At 48.2% G+C, this 16613-nt stretch overlaps 1 pseudogene; it reads left to right on the top strand.

Annotated features, from left to right (window-relative positions):
* Positions 1-2051: 2051 nt before the first annotated feature.
* Positions 2052-16363, top strand: LOC143436464 (transcriptional enhancer factor TEF-3-like; annotated as a pseudogene).
* Positions 16364-16613: the final 250 nt, after the last annotated feature.

Raw genomic sequence — 16613 nt, 5'->3', positions numbered from 1 at the left:
TCTCCACTGAATCCTCTTGGGCCAGGTCTGCACAGTTCAAATCAATATCAGCAACACAGTATTTCATATTCTTACTAGGATAGCCCACTAAGCCCCATTTAAAGCATTTCAATGCTTTGTAAATCCAAAGTCCCCAAATCCACACTCTTTCAAACAAAAGCATAGTCAGGCCTATCACAACAATACCCCAGTCCCTGGTACCAACTTCTATCTTACTTAGGGTTTTACTGCTGTGAACAGACACCATGACCAAGATAAGTCCTTATAAAGGACAACATTTAATTGGGGCTGGCTTACAGTTTCAGAGGTTCAGTCTATTATAAGCAAGGTAGAAACATGGCAGCATCCAGGCAGGCATGGTGCAGGAGGAGCTGAGAGTTCCACATCTTCATCTCAAGGCTGCTAATGGAAGGCTGACTTTCAGGCAGCTAGGGTGAGGGTCTTAAGCCCACACCCACAGTGACACACCTACTCCAACAGGGCCACATCTCCCTGGCCCGAGCATATACAAACCATAACAGACAGATTATATAATGTGTAAAATGTACATGAATAATGGTTGTCTTCATTTTACACTGCATTATCTCCTGCCTCCAGATTCCTGCCTTGCTTGAGTTCCTGTCCAGACTTCCTTCAGTGATGAACAGCTAAGTGGAAATATAAGCCAGATAAATCCTTTCCTCCCCAACTTGTTTGTTGGTCATGGTGTTTCATCACAGCAACCTAACTAAGTCACCTGTGTTCTACCTAGATTGAAAATTTTAGTATCATTCAAGTCTTGACAAAACTATACATGTCTCATTTCCATAACACCCATATAAAATGTTCTCCCTTGGGGCCTCTCCCCACGAAATGGATCTTCGTGGTAGTACATCAACAGAATTAGTAAATCATTTTGGTTAGATAATGTATGTGTCACAAAGGAATGAAAAAATATTTTGAAAGGAAGGAAACTAGGGGTGGAATCCAGGAACACTTGCATATTAAACATGTACTCTCAGCCACTGAACCACATGCCCAGTTCTGGTGAGTATTCATTGATTTGTAACCTAGAACAAAAAGATATTTGATTCTTGTCAAAAGAGACTAGGTATGAAGGAATGGCAGAGGTGTGAATGGCTGGTAGAATTTTGAAAGGGTGATAGAGATGTGAATGGGTGTTAGAGGTGGTAATGGATGGAAGAGGTGTGAATGGGTTGTAGAGGTATGAATTGGTGGTAAATATTTGAATGCAGGGTAGAGGTGTGAAATGGTGGTAATAGTGTGAATCAGAGTAGAGCTGTGCATGGGTGGTTGATGTGTGATTGGGGGTAGAGGTCTGAATGGGAGATAAAGCTGTGAATAGGTGGTAGAGGTATGAATGGAAAGTATAGGTATAAATGGGGGTTAGAGCCATGAATGGGGGTAGAGGTGTGAATGGGTAGAAGAGGTATGAATGGGTGGTGGACTTGTGAATGAGTGGGAAAGGTGTTAATGGGTGTCAGAGGTGTGAATGGGGTATTGAGATGTGAATGTGTAGCAGAGAGGTGTGAATGTGAGGTATAGGTGTGAATTGGGATAGAGGTGCGAATGAGTGAAAGAGGTGTGAATGGGGTTTATAGGTATGAATTGGAAGTGGACCTGTGAATTTTTGGTAGTGGTGTGAATGTGTAACAATTGGGTAATTGGGTGGTAGAAATTTGAATGGGTGGTAGAGGTGTGAATGGGTGTCACAGGTGTGAATGGGTGGTAGATGTATGAATGAGGGTAGAAGTATGAATGGGGATTAGAGTTATGAATGGTGGGTAGTGGTATGAATGGGTGATAGTTGTGTGAATCAGGGTAGAATTGTAATGGGTGGTAGACTTTTGAATGTGTGGAATAGGTGAGAATGAGTAGTAGTGGTGTGAATGGGTGGTAGAGATGTGAATTGGGGGTCTAGGTATAAATAAGGGTTAGAGGTATGAATGGGGGTAGAAGTGTGAGTGGTTTGTAGAGGTATGAATGGGATATAGAGGTGTTAATTGTGGGTAGAGGTGTGAATGAGTAGTAAAGGTGTGAATGGATGGAAGATGTATGAATGGGTGGTGAAGGTGTGAATATGAAGTAGAGGTGTGGATGGGGGTAGAGATATGAATGGGTGGTATAGGTGTGAATGTGTGGCAGAAGTATGAATGAGGTGTTGAGGTGTGAATGGGGGATAGAGGTGTGAATGGAGGTAGAGAGGTGAATTGGGGTAGAGGTATGAATGAATGATAGAGATGTGAATGGGTGGTAGAGGTATGAACGGATGGTAAAGGTGTGAATGGGAGTTAGAGGCATGGATGGGGGTAGTTGGGTGAATGGCCATATCTTGGTGAAGTCAGTTTTCCTCGAGTTTGGGGATCTGCATCACTGGAGTGTCCGTTTCATGTCGAGAGCTGAAGTCTAGGGACAAATCGGTGCTCAGATTTCAACTTTGTCAGCCTAACAACCAGTCTCTGAGCCATGTCCGCGTTGCCACACTTTTAGAATGTTCCAGAAATCGTCCTCCTTCTCAAGCTTGTCATACCGCCTGAATGGCTTTTTAAGATGCCCCACTTGCACTATCCTCACAATTGGGAAGGAAGTATGTCTTGAATGCCACAGGTCTTTCCGTTATATTTCCTAGAGGGTCTTAGAGGATGTTAAATAGATGGGACATAAAATGATAGTGTAGTCACTTGGATTAAATCATTCTTGTTTTGAGTTCCAGATGGGAGCATACCTTGAAAGCAGGCTAAGCACACGCTCTACCCCTGAGCCCCTGACTTCTTGGCTCTAGGACCTCAGAGCCAAACATGCTTCGAGGCCTTACATGCTAAAGAGACCCGTGACTCCTGATGGGAGGGAGAAAGTGCATGGTCAGCAGGCCTGGCTTTCCTCATGGAGCATAGAGAAAAACACACCTAGGTGTGGCTGCTGCCTGCATCACTCCATTAAACAGAGAGGCATCAGCTTGTCTTCCTCCTTTCTTCTGCCTTTTCCACCCGGAGGCCTGCATGGTCTGTCCCTCACAGATTCTTCCCACACTCCTGGTGGGCTCTGGCCCCATGCACAACACAACTGTGCTGAGTCTATATTTTTTTGCCTCCACAGTTTTGGCAAGGAGCTTTGCCAGGCCAACCTGAGACATCCCTGAGTGAGTATGGTTTGCTTTCTCACCCCTCACTCCCTGAACTGATTTTGCACTCAGAATCCTAGGAAACAGAGCCTGGCTAGGGAGATGGGGAAAGGGGACTTCAGTGTGCAATTAGCCTGTTCAGGATAGCTTTGCTCTCAAACATCACTTGCTTAATCTGCAGTGTCCACATTCAGAGTGCCATTTACTGACATGCTCATCTGTACAGGGTGTAGGAAGAACTAGAGCTTGAAACCCAAAGAGGCATCAGGTTGGCCCAAGAGAGGATGTAAGGTGGACTGCCTCAAACACAAAGCCTGGGGGATTTGGCAGGGGAGGGTGCTAGAAACCAATGCCTTCTAAGGCCTAAGGCCATCAGTGACCAAGCGACCAGAGCTACTCTGCAGCTTTTCCCAGAGCCTGACACCTCCTCTCTTCTTTCTCCTGCAGTGTGAAACCTTTCTCTCAAAATACCTACACTGTCCAGCCTCTGCTGCCTCTGCCAGGTAGGTGGGTGGTGCATAATCCCCTTATGTGTCACCTTCTCTGCCTCCTGCCTCAGGTCCCAGGTGCCCAGCACCCGGATCCTGTTCTTATCACTGCTAGACACCATGTGCCATGTGTTCAGCTCATACAGTGCAACTTTCTGACTATCCCACGATTCATGTCTCTAGTCAGCATGTTGCAGCCATACCACATGGGTGCTACATAGTATTCTGGGGTGACACTAAATGCTGTCCTTGCTGCTGTGCCCGTTGTGCTCAGGGCTGGCTGGGACACAGGACTGGAAGGAAGTGCTTGTGTGCCCAGTCGCTCTTGTAGGGTACATGTGCTGCTGGCTCTTCAGGCCTTCCCCTCGGAGTGCTACCTACCGCTTCTCAATTGGGAGCTGAAGGGCACTGGGTTCTAAGCCTCATACTTGCCTGGCAAAAGAGACCCTGGTCAGCTTGTTCGTTTGGGCCCTCCCCCAGGCTTCAGCTGACCTTCTCAGGAGGGTTCCTCAGCCCTCTCCACACTGCAGTCTTGGCCAGGGGTTTCAGCATTCCTTGGAGAGTGACCAGCTGTGACATTCTGGTGGTGGCCCTTCAGGCTTTCCTGGCACTCCTGTGCCTGCTCACTGCTTCCTTCACCCACATATGAACCATCTCTGAGTTGAGTCCAGTCCTCATGTCCCTGTCCTCTTTTCTGTTCTCTTTGCTCTGTCCATGCTCTTGCAGTCTGCACAGAGATCCACCTAGTTCTTGCCTGGATTACTGCAGTCACCTCTTCACTGTGGTTCTCAAAGCATCTCTCTGATTATGCTATTTCCAGCCTTAAGATGCTTCCAGGCCCTGTGGTTCCTTATGTAGTGATCTCTGAGCTCTGCAGTAGATTTTCTGGACTCCTGAGACTCAGCTTACTGTGCTCCCTGCTCTGCCTCTGGGCTGTGGCTAGAGTGCTCCTCCTGGACCACTCACCTGGATCCCACCCAGGTTAGGTGCCCAGTTTGCCCAGCCAGGGCTCTGCAGACCTCTGTCTAGCAGGGGTGTTCTTCATTGCCATTTCTGTTCATACTCTGATAATGTATCTGCGTTTTCTCATCTGTACCTACACTATGCACAGATTCCTGGGTGCCATGGGGCTAAAGGAAGGAAGGAAAGGATTCGATGGATGCCCTAAGTACAGGCTGGTGTGTTCACCATGGCCGTCTTCTCTCCTGGACTGTTCTTGCTTGGTCTCCTCTTCCTTTTGTTTACCCTGTGCTGAGTCCACTGCTTCTGCCCAGGGTGCTAGAGGCAACCAGCATCCTCCAGAAGGAAAACCTGGATCCTGAAGGTTTTGCCTCTACTGTGTCTCCCTCTGTCCTACCCTTCTTCCGCAATGGAGAAGGAATGAAAAACTGCCCAGCTCAGCCAAGGAGCTTGCCTCAATTGCTATGTGTGTCAAAACCAAAGCTCCCATCTTAAATGGAATAAGGGATAGTTTACTCTGGAGCCATTATGAGTGAGCACGGCCTGGGAACACAGATTTAGGTTACTCCAGATTCCATGTTCCAATGTGGAAATGGGTTCGCAGGGGGTTTTATATTTTTACTGGACAAAGAAAGTCATGAGTCAAGACAACTTTAAAATACACTGGTGGATACACCAGAGAGGCAGGTACAAGATCTGGGGGGCTATTCTACAGGTCTAAGATGCTCTGTGATGACGTTCCTAGCTCTTGGAATGGCAGAAACCAGTGTTCTGCTAAGCTAATAGCTTCTGAGAGGTTTCTATTTATTAACATGTGGTATTAGTTTAGATACAGAGTACGTGTGGTAAGGAATGGCTGTTCCAGATGACTCAGCTAAATAAAGTAATTAGCCTGTGAAACAATAAATTCTAATCTCTCCACAGTTCTGACATTCCAACTGGCCCATGAGTCTCTTCCGACACAGAAACTCCTTCCAGGAGATTTTTGTTCCCAGCCAGACACAGCTGCTTTTCAGGAATGTTTTTGGTTCGCAGTGCTTGCTCCAGGCAGGGTTTCCATCTCTCGAATTACCAGGAAGGGAAAAAAATTGCAAAGCTGACCATTTCTCAGCCCAACTTAACTCAGCCAACGACTTTCCTTGACTTGGGAATAGAATCCATCCTGTTCGCCAGCATCCCCGGCTGACTACAGAGCCTTGTTTCCCACTCTCGATCCAGAAAGCTCTTCCTTAAAATGTGGCTTTCCAGGTTCTGTTATCTGGTTCCCAGGCCCCACATACTTGCCTCTGTTGGTCCCCAGATTGGAGCACTCCTTCCCACACATCTAGACCCTCATGCCCCTCCCCCTGGGTTCCCCTCTCTTTCAGTTCTGTAGAAGAGGCTGACCTCAAACCCACAGCGTTCTGCCTGCCTCTGCCTCTTGAGTGCTGGGATTAAAGGTGTGTGCCACCACTGAATTGTTACCTAATACCTTCTTTAAACCTCACCATCCTGATTGGCCTCAGGGGCACCAAGAAGTCTTCTGTGGTGCTGGGGGCACACTTCATCAACACTAGCCTAGGTCTGTGGTCATTCCTTAGAAACCTATGTTGTAGTTGGTATTCTGAGTTTGAGGCAACTGTGAGCCCTCCAGGAAACTTCCTGCTTCCAGGGCCTCTGAATTAGTGTGGTGTTTGGTTCAGCTGGCTAATTCCTACTTGGACTAGAAATTACTCTAGGGCAGGAATCCTGCAGCGCCTGCCCTACCTGCTTTCCAGGGAACCTGGGCTGTTGAGAATCCGTCCACCTTGAGCACGGGCCTGTGCAGAAGCTTGGGACCACTGAACTGGATCAGGCACAGGCTCTGCCCTGCCGCTGGGCATACTTTCACTGGTTTTGTCAAGTTCTTACTGATGATACGAGCAGGGAGGACAAGGAGGGGCAGGTTTCAGTGTCTCTCTCCTCTCACGTAGGCTTTGAGTCTCCGGCAGGACCCACCCCATCGCCCTCTGCACCACCGGCTCCTCCATGGCAAGGTCGCAGCATAGCCAGCTCCAAGCTCTGGATGTTGGAGTTTTCTGCTTTCCTGGAGCGCCAGCAAGATCCCGACACAGGAAGTCCTCCTATGCCTGACTGTCAAACTCCAAGAGAGGCCACCTTAATCTCAGAGGTTCTGCCACCGTTGTAGGGCCCCAGTCTTATAAGCCCAGAGTAAGTCACCAATCCTACAGAAAAGAAAGGCCTCGAAGAAAGGCCTCGAATCCTGCAGCTTCTGTCTCCATGCTATATGCCCCTGTCAATGGAGGCCCTATCCACATAGTAGGTCCCCTAATACCCATCCTATTAAAATGGATTCCCAACCCTGGAAGTCCTGCCCCCACAGAAGACTTTACCTCCCACCCTTCCTACCTCCTCTGGCTTCCTTCTCTTTCTTCCCCTTCTCCCTCAGGTCTTATTAGAATCCTCGTTTTTTTTTTTTTCTTCTCCCCTCAACTGTTCCGTGTGTCGTCCTCACTCCCCCACCCCCGTTCTTTACTCAGTTCTTTCCCTTGCTTTCTGTATATCTCCCACCTCAAGCCTTCCTGGCTTCTGTTCTCCCTTTCTGTCCTCTCAGGCTTCTCCCCTGGTTCTTATTTCTCTTCTTACCCTAATGTCCTTTCTTCCCAACCCTGCCCCTCCCCCACCCTCCACTCCTTAGCTCTGAGGGGCACTCAGGAGGCTAGGATGACTCTACCGTGGAATCTATTTCATCTGAGACAATAGCAAGGTGCAGCAGGTTACTCCTGACCCAGCTCATCTAGCCGGTAGTGCTAGGGAACCCCTAACCCTTGCCTCCTGTCTTAGTTAGGGTTTTACTGCTGTGAACAGGCACCATGACCAAGCCAACTCTTTTTTATTGTTGTTGTTTTGAGACAGGGTTTCTCTGTGTAGCCCTGGCTGTCCTGGAACTCACTCTGTAGATCAGGCTGGCCTTGAACTCAGAAATCCACCTGCCTCTCCCTCCCAAGTGCTGGGATTAAAGGCATGTGCTACCACTGCCTGGCCCAAGGCAACTCTTATAAGGACAACATTTAATTGGGGCTGGCTTACAGGTTCAGAGGTTCAGTCCATTATCATCAAGGCAGGAACATGGCAGTGTCCAGGAAGGCATGGTGCAGGAGGAGCTGAGAGTCTTACATCTTCATCTGAAGGCTGGTAGTGGAAGACTCGATTCCAGGCTGCTAGGCAAGGGTCTTAAAGCCCACACCCACAGTGACACACCTACTCCAACAATCCCACACCTACTCCAACAGGGCCACACCTTGGACCAAGCATATATAAACCATAACACCTCCCTTTTCTGAATGAGGAAACTGAAGCCTGCTCAGAGAGGTAAAGTTATTTGCCTTGGTTATATACTGTACTTACAGTAGGCAGTTGGGCTGTCTCTACCCCACCTTCTGGGCATCACTCTCAGATGGATTGTTCTTCTGTCCACAGCATAAACAAACACCTGTTTGTACACATCAGCCAGTCAAGGCCAAGCTACAGTGACCCCACCTCGAAACCGTGGACATCTGCCAGATCTATGACAAGTTCCCAGAGAAGAAGGGGGGCCTCAAGGAGCTATTTGTTCTGAGTTCTGTGTTCTGAGTGCTAAGAGCCAGGCTTCTCTGTGAGTTGCCACCTTAGGGAGAGTGAATTGAAGTCAGAGAGGGAATGCCAGAGGACAGGGCACTTAGCATCCATCATCTGTCTGTCTGTCCTCATGTGGGAGGGGCTCAAAGGCAGAAAAATGCAGTGAAGAACATTTGTCAATAGTGAGAATTGAGTCAGTCACGGGCAGTCCCCTGCCCCCGGCCTGCTCCCTCCTCCTATCACTGTCTGCAGTGGGCTTGGGCACACACACTTAGGAAGGAAACCTGTCCAGGCAAGAAACTGTTGCCTGTCTCATTGTAGCCAGCCCTCCTCCCCCTGTCCCCCCATCCCCCACTTTCACCCCCCCTTGTTTGCTCAGTCTGCCTGCCAGGTGCTGCAGAGCTGATGGGAACCCACCCCAGAGCAGGGCCCACTTTGATTTCCATGAACCACTGCAAATGGTGTCGAGGTACAGCTGGGGGAAGGGGTGGAGCTGTTAAGGTCCAGTTCTGAGAGCTGGAAAATGGAATGAAAGACCCAGGTCTCAGGTCTCTCGCTCTGAGAGACCCCCCCCCCCCGCCCCCGTCACCAAAGACACCGAGACCAGGTATTCGGATGCAACAGCAAGAGGCTTTATTTTTCCAAATGGGTACCCGGACGACAACATCTCCGTGGAGGACTGCCGTGTGGTGGTCCAGGGATTGGGGTTTTTATAGAGGTTCAGAGCAGGAAGCTAGGTTTACAGAAGTGAGAAGCATGGTTACAGGGCTCTAATTGGACAATTCAAATAAGGCCAGGTTCAACCTAGGGTCAACACCCTGTTCCAGGAACGAGGTGCTGGGGCAGTCTCTATTGTTCTTTGGATCACCTGGTGTTTTTCTGGGTACTTTCTGTCCCCCACCTGGGGCCAGGTGCACTGCTTTGGCACTATCTATGACCTGCTCAGGGGCCCAGTATTTTTCCAGCCTTGCAAAACAACTCTGCTGAGCAAAATAACTCTGCTGAACAAAACACTCTACTGAACAAAACAACTCTGCTAAGCTGGGGTCTTTCAGGAAACCCCATGCCCCAGAACCAGTTGAAAACTACCAGAGGCTGCCTGTTCTTGTCAGGTGAAGACATGCCATTTGGTACACTGGGTGGAGCCAGGCAGTGGGACAGTTCCCTAGGCCTTTCCATCATCCTTTCCACGGCTCCCTTCTGGGCCTGACATTTTTTCCAGACACATGACAATCAAGGCTGTCCGCTCTTCTGTCAGTCACCTGATCCCTCACACCTGTTGCAGGCCCAGTCTGGGAGTTGCCCACCCTCACAGAACAGCTATGAATAAGGTGCATGAAGAGGGTAGTGTGTTCAGAAGGCCGGTCACTGAGAGGGACAGCTGTCCTGGGCTACAGCTGCAGGGTGAGGCCAGCCTGGTCTATAGAGTGAGTTCCAGGACAATCAAGGATGCACAGAGAAACCTTGTCTCAAACAAAACAAAACAACCACAAGCCAGAGTCCTTGGTTTCATAATTGTGTTGCTAAGGGTCAAGGTAAGGAATAAAAGAGAGTTGATGTCACTAGGTGGTGGCAGCACACACAGACGCAGAGGCAGGGGCATCTCTGAGTTCAAGGCAAGCCTGGTTTATAGAGTGAGTTCCAGGACAGCCAGGACTATACAGAGAAACCCTGTCTCAAAACCAAAAAGAAAAGAAGAAAAAAGAAAAGAAAAGAAAAGAGAATTGATGTCAAAGATATCACAAGGCCCAGCAATATGGCTAAATGAGTAAAGAGGCTTGCCGTTAAGCCTGATGACTTGAATTCAACTCCTAGAACACACATATTTGAAGGAGGAAATTGACTCATGCAAGTTGTCCTCTGACTTACACATGCACACAGTACATCACACACATACATACACATGGGGGGCGGGGAGAGAGAGAATAAATATGTATTTTAGAAGCATCATCAAAAGATTAAAAAAATAGGTTATCCTGGTACTCAGAGACTGAAGTCCAAGGAATGAATGTTGAGGTCAGCCTGGACTACACAGTAAGATCTTGGTTCAAGCAAAGACACCATGAGGGTCTGGTGTGGTTAGTTAGGGTGACATTGGTCAGAGTCCTGTGACTAATATCTGCTGAGTATTGTTACCATCCGTATCTCTGGCCTCAGTACCTTTCCAGCCGTGGGGACCCATGACTGTTTTGTTTTCTTGTTGATGCATGGTCAATGTTTCTGCTCTATTCTAATCACAGCCTAACCTAAGCTCACAAACTGCCTCTCAATGCTTTCGGGTCAGTCTGGCCAACTTGGTCTCCTGGGATGCTCGTGTGACTTAGAGAACAAGGGAGAAAGCCTGGGTTCAGGTCCCTGCTCACTTCATTTGTCACAGGAAGACCTTGAGCCATGGCTGACCCACTTCCTCCAGGACTTACGGGTTGCTCTTCCTGCCTCGCTCCATACCCCTCAGCTGCCCTTCCCCACAGGATTATGATGGACATGGGTGGGGGTGGGTTAGGAATGGGACTGTTTGTTTCAGAGGCTAACCATTGGCTTGGATGCTGTTGTAAATGTTTGCTTTCCCTTCTGCCTAATGAATGGCATGCACAGACATTTAAACCATGCATATCGCAGAGACATTCCAAAAAATATCTTTGTTCTGTTCCATAATTGCTTTTCTCATTCAGCAAGTTCTGTTCATCCATAATGGTGAAGGTTAGCCCTTCTCAGCAGCATACTCATGCCCGTGTGTGTGTGTGTGTGTGTGTGTGTATAATATGTCTTCCATGCCACCTTAATTACAGCATAATTAACACTCCTTTGTCAGCTTACACAAAGATTTTGCTGTAGAAAGGAGCTGCCAAGGGGGAGAAAAACTGGTACTTGAGTGTCACCTAGTGGCGTAAGACTGTTTGTCACTTGCGCTCAACTCCTACCCAGACCTTCCTGGGTTCTGCATGAGAGTTGTAGGTCTAGGAACCTGCGTCAGGATTGGCAGTTCACAGCCTGGTCCATGTGGCAGTTCCCTCTGTGTTGTGTGGGAGGTAAAGACGTCTCACATGAGAATCATCCTTCTCCCGGGCAGTGGTGGTACATGGCTTTAATGCCAGCACTTGAGATGTCCTACAGAGCAAAATCCAGGACAGCCAGGGCTACCCAGAAAAACTCTGTCTCAAACAAACAAACAAACAAACAAACAAACAAACAAAAAACCTCTGAGTCTTTGATTTCATGACTGTATTGCTTAGGGTAAAATTTAAGGAGTAAAAGAGAATTTGGTGTTGTTGCTAGGCAGCGGTGGTGCACACCTTTACTCTTGGCTCTTAGGAGGCAGGCTTGTCTCCCTGGTGAGTTCTAGGACAGCCAGAGCTTGGAAAAACGGGAACAAACAAAGAATTGGCCTTCTGTATATCATCTGTAGGAAAATGGGTTGAGCTGGAAATCATCATGTCAAACAAAATCAGGCCAACCCAGCCATGTGCACACACACACACACACACACACACACACACACACACACATACACACACACATACATACACACACACATACATACACACACACACACACACACATACACACACACACATACATATACACACACACATACACACACATACACACACACACATACACATACACACACACACACACACACACACACACACACACACACGAATGTTTAAAAGAATTTCTTAATAAAATACAAATGAATGTGTCAGTGAGATGGCTTGGTATACACCTCCAAGCCTATTGATTCACACGGTGGAAGGAGAGAGAACCCAAACCCAAAAGCTGTCCTTTGGCTTCCACATGCTTCCTCTGGTATGGGTGTGCTCATACACATAAAATAAATAAGTAATAATGTTTACCAAGTCCAGCCATATAGGGGCTCAGAGGACACTGCCATGGTCCGTGGGGACCCAGCTATCTCTTGAATTATCAGCAGAACTTGCCATTATCTATGTGTTTGCTGAATGCAGAAATTACAGGGTCATGGGCTTACATCAGGTTTGAGGAATAAGCCTGTAGGTCCAAACTGTGTGTGGAAGGGTTGGCTTCTCGTTGAAACTGCCAGGGATGTGGGATGTCTACTGAAGAAAGCTGCAAGTACCCAGGAGAGCCAGCTCCTGGGAGAGGCCATATCTGCAAATGGCAGAACCATGGGCGATGGAGTGCCTGAGCCTCTTACACGTCAGATATCACCTTAAGCCCTGGTTATTAGACATGGAGCTGCAGAATCTCGGTTACTTTGCTGGGTTGCCACATTTTTCTCATTTAGGGATCTCATGGATATGTCTCTCTGTGTGTGTGAGCACATGTGTGCAGGTACCCACGGAGGCCAGGGGAGAGCAGAAGAGGGTGTGAGTTGCCCAGCGTGGGTGCTGGGAGCTGAGCCCAGGGTCTCTATAAGAGCAGCACGTTCTCTTACCCACCGATCGTCCTCTTTCCAGCATGGAGCTTCTTCTTGCTGCTCTCCATGGCTTTTCTCCTTGACATGGGAATGTCTACTTGGCTTTATGATGAGTGGGAACCGTGTGGCTTTCCTTCTGATGGTGTAAGGTTTACAGCTCTGTGTGGTTTTCTTTCTGATTTTGCAGGGTTCATAGCTCAGATTACCTCAGAGGAGACTATACTCTGGCTACTTCTGACTACATGTGGTTGTATTAAGAGGTTGACATGACCCTTTCTGGGCCAGGGACATGTTTTGAATCTTCAGAGGCTCCCCCAGATTTGCATTTGAAGTGCTAAGTCCTCAGCTTGTGGCTCTTATTTTGAAGGCTAGGGAGCTTTTAAGAGGTGTGGTCTTGCCACTGGAAATAAGACTCTAGGGGCAAGTCCTTGAAGGTTATACTCACTCATGGTTTGGGCTTGCAGCCTTGGCTTCCTGTCCCATGCCATGGGGACAGCTAGCATCTCATGTTCTCAACACCAGATGGACTCATTCTGCCATGCCTTCCCTGCTATGAGGGACTGAGACAGCGATATAAACCTCTCCTCTCTTAGGCTGTCTGGTGTTTAGTCACAGCAATCCTAAAGTAGTTAATACAATATCCAACCAAGAATTAATTGATGTGCTCCCGTGTGGGCAGCTATGAACTTATTTCTCATTGTTTTGGAAATAAACCAGAAAAATTGGCACTGAGCCAGGATACGGAAGCAGCAGAAGCTTCCCTATGCCTGCCGTGTATACCAATTTTTTTTCTTTCTCTTCTCTCTTTCTGGTCCTTCCAGGCCAAAGGTTCTCTCTCTGAGCTGGACCCAAGTCCTGCCTCCATTTTTTTTTATAGTTGAAAGTCTATTCATGACCTGTTTATTCCACTCACACGAACTTTTAATTCATGTGTTCTTAACAGTTGTGCTTGGATTGTTCATGAGAATTTCCTAAGGCGTTAAAACAAAGCTAGGCGTCATCTCAAGTTATTTCCATGTAAACTGTGTTTTATTTACAGCACATACATGTTAAGCAAGTATCAAAAAAAGAAAAAAAATTAAGCCAAAACCAAAAAGCTTTTTAAAAAAATAAGAAAGCTAAATACCTGGGATTTTGAGTTTTGTTTACAGCCGTGCTTTGTTTACAGCTTGTGTGTGCACATGGAGCCGGGAACATCAAGCTATTCATTTCTACTGCATCTTTACGTTTACCTTTGTTCTCGGGTTGCCTAAAACATTCAAATACAAAGAAAACATGTAGCAAAAAGAAGGAAAGCAAGTAGCAAGAAACTCTACAAATAATGGATGTGAACTGGTTCTTCCCTTAGAGTCAACTGGGTCAAAAACTTTGTCCAGAGACCATTGGTAAAGGGTGTGCGTGTGGAGACACAAGATGTCAACCAGCCTCCATCCATGGGATGTTTATACCACAGTCTCACAAGTGGCCCAAACCTTAAAGTACACTGTAATCATCTCTTTTGTTCCCTACCAACATAAAACCAATGGGCTGGTGGTTTTCTTTGCTTAGACATGAAAGCAGTTTTAACACTGGTCCTTCCAAAGCCGTAATGTACCAAGAGTGCTGTGCTAAACGTGTATAACTCCAGTAAAAATTCCACATCCCCATATTGGTGAAAATGAATATGTCCTGAGAGTCAGCTGGCCAAATTCCTTAAAGTCAGCTGCCCCTGCCCACAGTCTTTGAAAGTCCTGTTCTCTGGTCCACTAGGGACCCTAAGGGCACACCTGCAAACAACCATGTCTTCCTCTGTCTCCAGCAGGCAGACCTCAATACCAACACTGACAACGAGGGCAGCACCTTCTATGGGGTCTCCAGCCAGTATGAGAGCCTGGAGAACATGATTATTATGTGCTCTACTAAGGTCTGCTCGTTTGGCAAGCAAGTGGTGGAAAAAGTTGAGGTAGGAGCCCACCTGGTGTATGTAGGGCAAAGGGGTGGTCTGTGTGCTCCTTTCACCGCTTCCCCCTGCTCGCACGATAGCTAAGGGAGACCCTGGGCAGAAGTGGATTCCATGTTGCTTCCATGGCCTTTAAGGAAGTACATATTTTGGGTTCCTTTGTTCCGGTTTGGGTTTTTGTAAGAGCCTGGGTGTGCTAGACAAGTCCTCTACCACTGAGTATACCCTCAATCAACCCGATTGCTTCTTCTCTCCCTCCCTCCCCCCTCCCTCCCTCCCTCCCTCCCTCACTCCCTCCCTCACTCCTTCCTTCCCTCCCTTCCTCCCTCCTTCCTTTCTTCCTTGATATAGTCTTTAGATGCCCCTAACCTAGCAGCACGAACCCACAGACCTTACACTTGGCAGAATTTCCTGTTTCTCTCCTTCTTAACCCCATCAAGGGCAGGCAGCCTGGTGGTGAGCATAAGCTTAGAGGACCTGAGTTGATCTCTGTACACTTCTCCCCAACCCAGCTTCTGTTGGATGTTTGGGGTTGTGTTAACACCCCACCCCCCATACAAATACACACCCTGCCCTTTATCTCTAAGGAAGTGTCAGTTTGTCCTTACCACTGGTTCCAATAGCTGTGACATTCCGATCCTATTGTGTAATGACAAAATGGCACCAAAGTCTCCACCCCAGCATACCTGTGGCCCTAAATTCTATGACCCTGTGTAATGCTTAACATGGTGTCAGTCTGATCACTTCTTGGCCCATGGGGATTTGAATTAATGGTGTCTTCCCCACATGGGGTTGACAGCCACCTCATGTCAAACAGCTAGGTACCACGAGAAGGGACCTTTGCTTTGGGGTCCCAATCCTAGAATCGCCAGGAAGCTTCTAACACATGTTAGCATCACGGAGGTCATTCACGCAGCCGCTCTCCGTCTTGGGAGTGTAGTTCAGTCGTAGCAGTGTTCGTGTGCAAGTGTGTTGTGTTTTATTTCGTTTTCTGCTAAAGGTGGATGCCAGGGCACACAGTGGCTAAGTGTCTGTCCTGCCTCAGCAAAGGCAGCTTTTAAAGGTAGCTGTTAAACTCCCTTTAAACGTATAGAGGTTTGGAGATGCCTGTGTCTCTATCCAGTCATCACCCCACATCATTCCTTTAGCTCCTGTGCCAACAGCATCCACCACCAAGTTCATGCATCTCAAAGGCACTGGTACCTTCCCCCACCGCAGCCCCAAGTGCAACACCTGCCCACCTGCCCTAGCTCAGTGCAGCTACTTCCAGGTTTTTACCTTTCCCTCTCCTGAATGTGTCTGGCTGTCTTGTCAGTGACAAAGGGGAGAGTCCTGGCTTCATGTCCAGGGACCTCAGAAGATGACTCTCCTCCTGGGCCATCTTCTGCCTCTCTATCCCATTGGTAATGATTGGGTTTTTGCACATCCCTGCTGAATTGGGCTCGGGCTGGAGGTGAAGGGATTCTAAGCCGCTGTTGTCCCTGGGGTTCTACAGACAGAGTACGCTCGCTATGAGAATGGCCACTATTTGTACCGCATCCACCGGGCCCCACTCTGTGAGTACATGGTCAACTTCATCCACAAGCTGAAGCACTTACCCGAGAAGTACATGATGAACAGCGTGCTGGAGAACTTCACCATCCTGCAGGTATGACGTGGGACAGATGCCCAGGGGGCAGTACATCACTGGGTGGTGCCAATGGCTTCCCTATGCAGGGTTTTGACCCTCACCTTCTCGCCTGCAGGTGGTCACCAACCGAGACACACAGGAGACCTTGCTGTGTATTGCGTATATCTTCCAGGTTTCAGCCAGCGAACACGGGGCTCAGTATCACATCTACCGTCTTGTGAAAGAATGAGAGACTTGGAGAGCAGTGGTCGGGGGATAAGTCCAGGAAATGGGGACCTGGGAGGGAACCTTCAGGGACAGCCCCAGGGAAGTGCCAGGAGAGCCAGAGTTGCCAGTTCTCTTCTTACCAGGAGCAAACTGCCTGATCTTGCAGTGCTTAACCCCCAATAAACCCAAGGTGTCAAGTATTTTCAGAGGAACTGGTTTGGCCTGTATGAGCCCAGAAGGGCAGGGGAGAAGGGGGCGCCAGGAGGCAAGCT

The sequence above is a fragment of the Arvicanthis niloticus genome, chromosome 22 (genome assembly GCF_011762505.2).
Source record: "Arvicanthis niloticus isolate mArvNil1 chromosome 22, mArvNil1.pat.X, whole genome shotgun sequence".
In the NCBI taxonomy this organism is placed as follows: Eukaryota; Metazoa; Chordata; class Mammalia; order Rodentia; family Muridae; genus Arvicanthis; species Arvicanthis niloticus.
Note: the sequence above shows the minus strand (reverse complement) of the source record. Positions and strands in the feature narration are given on the sequence as shown.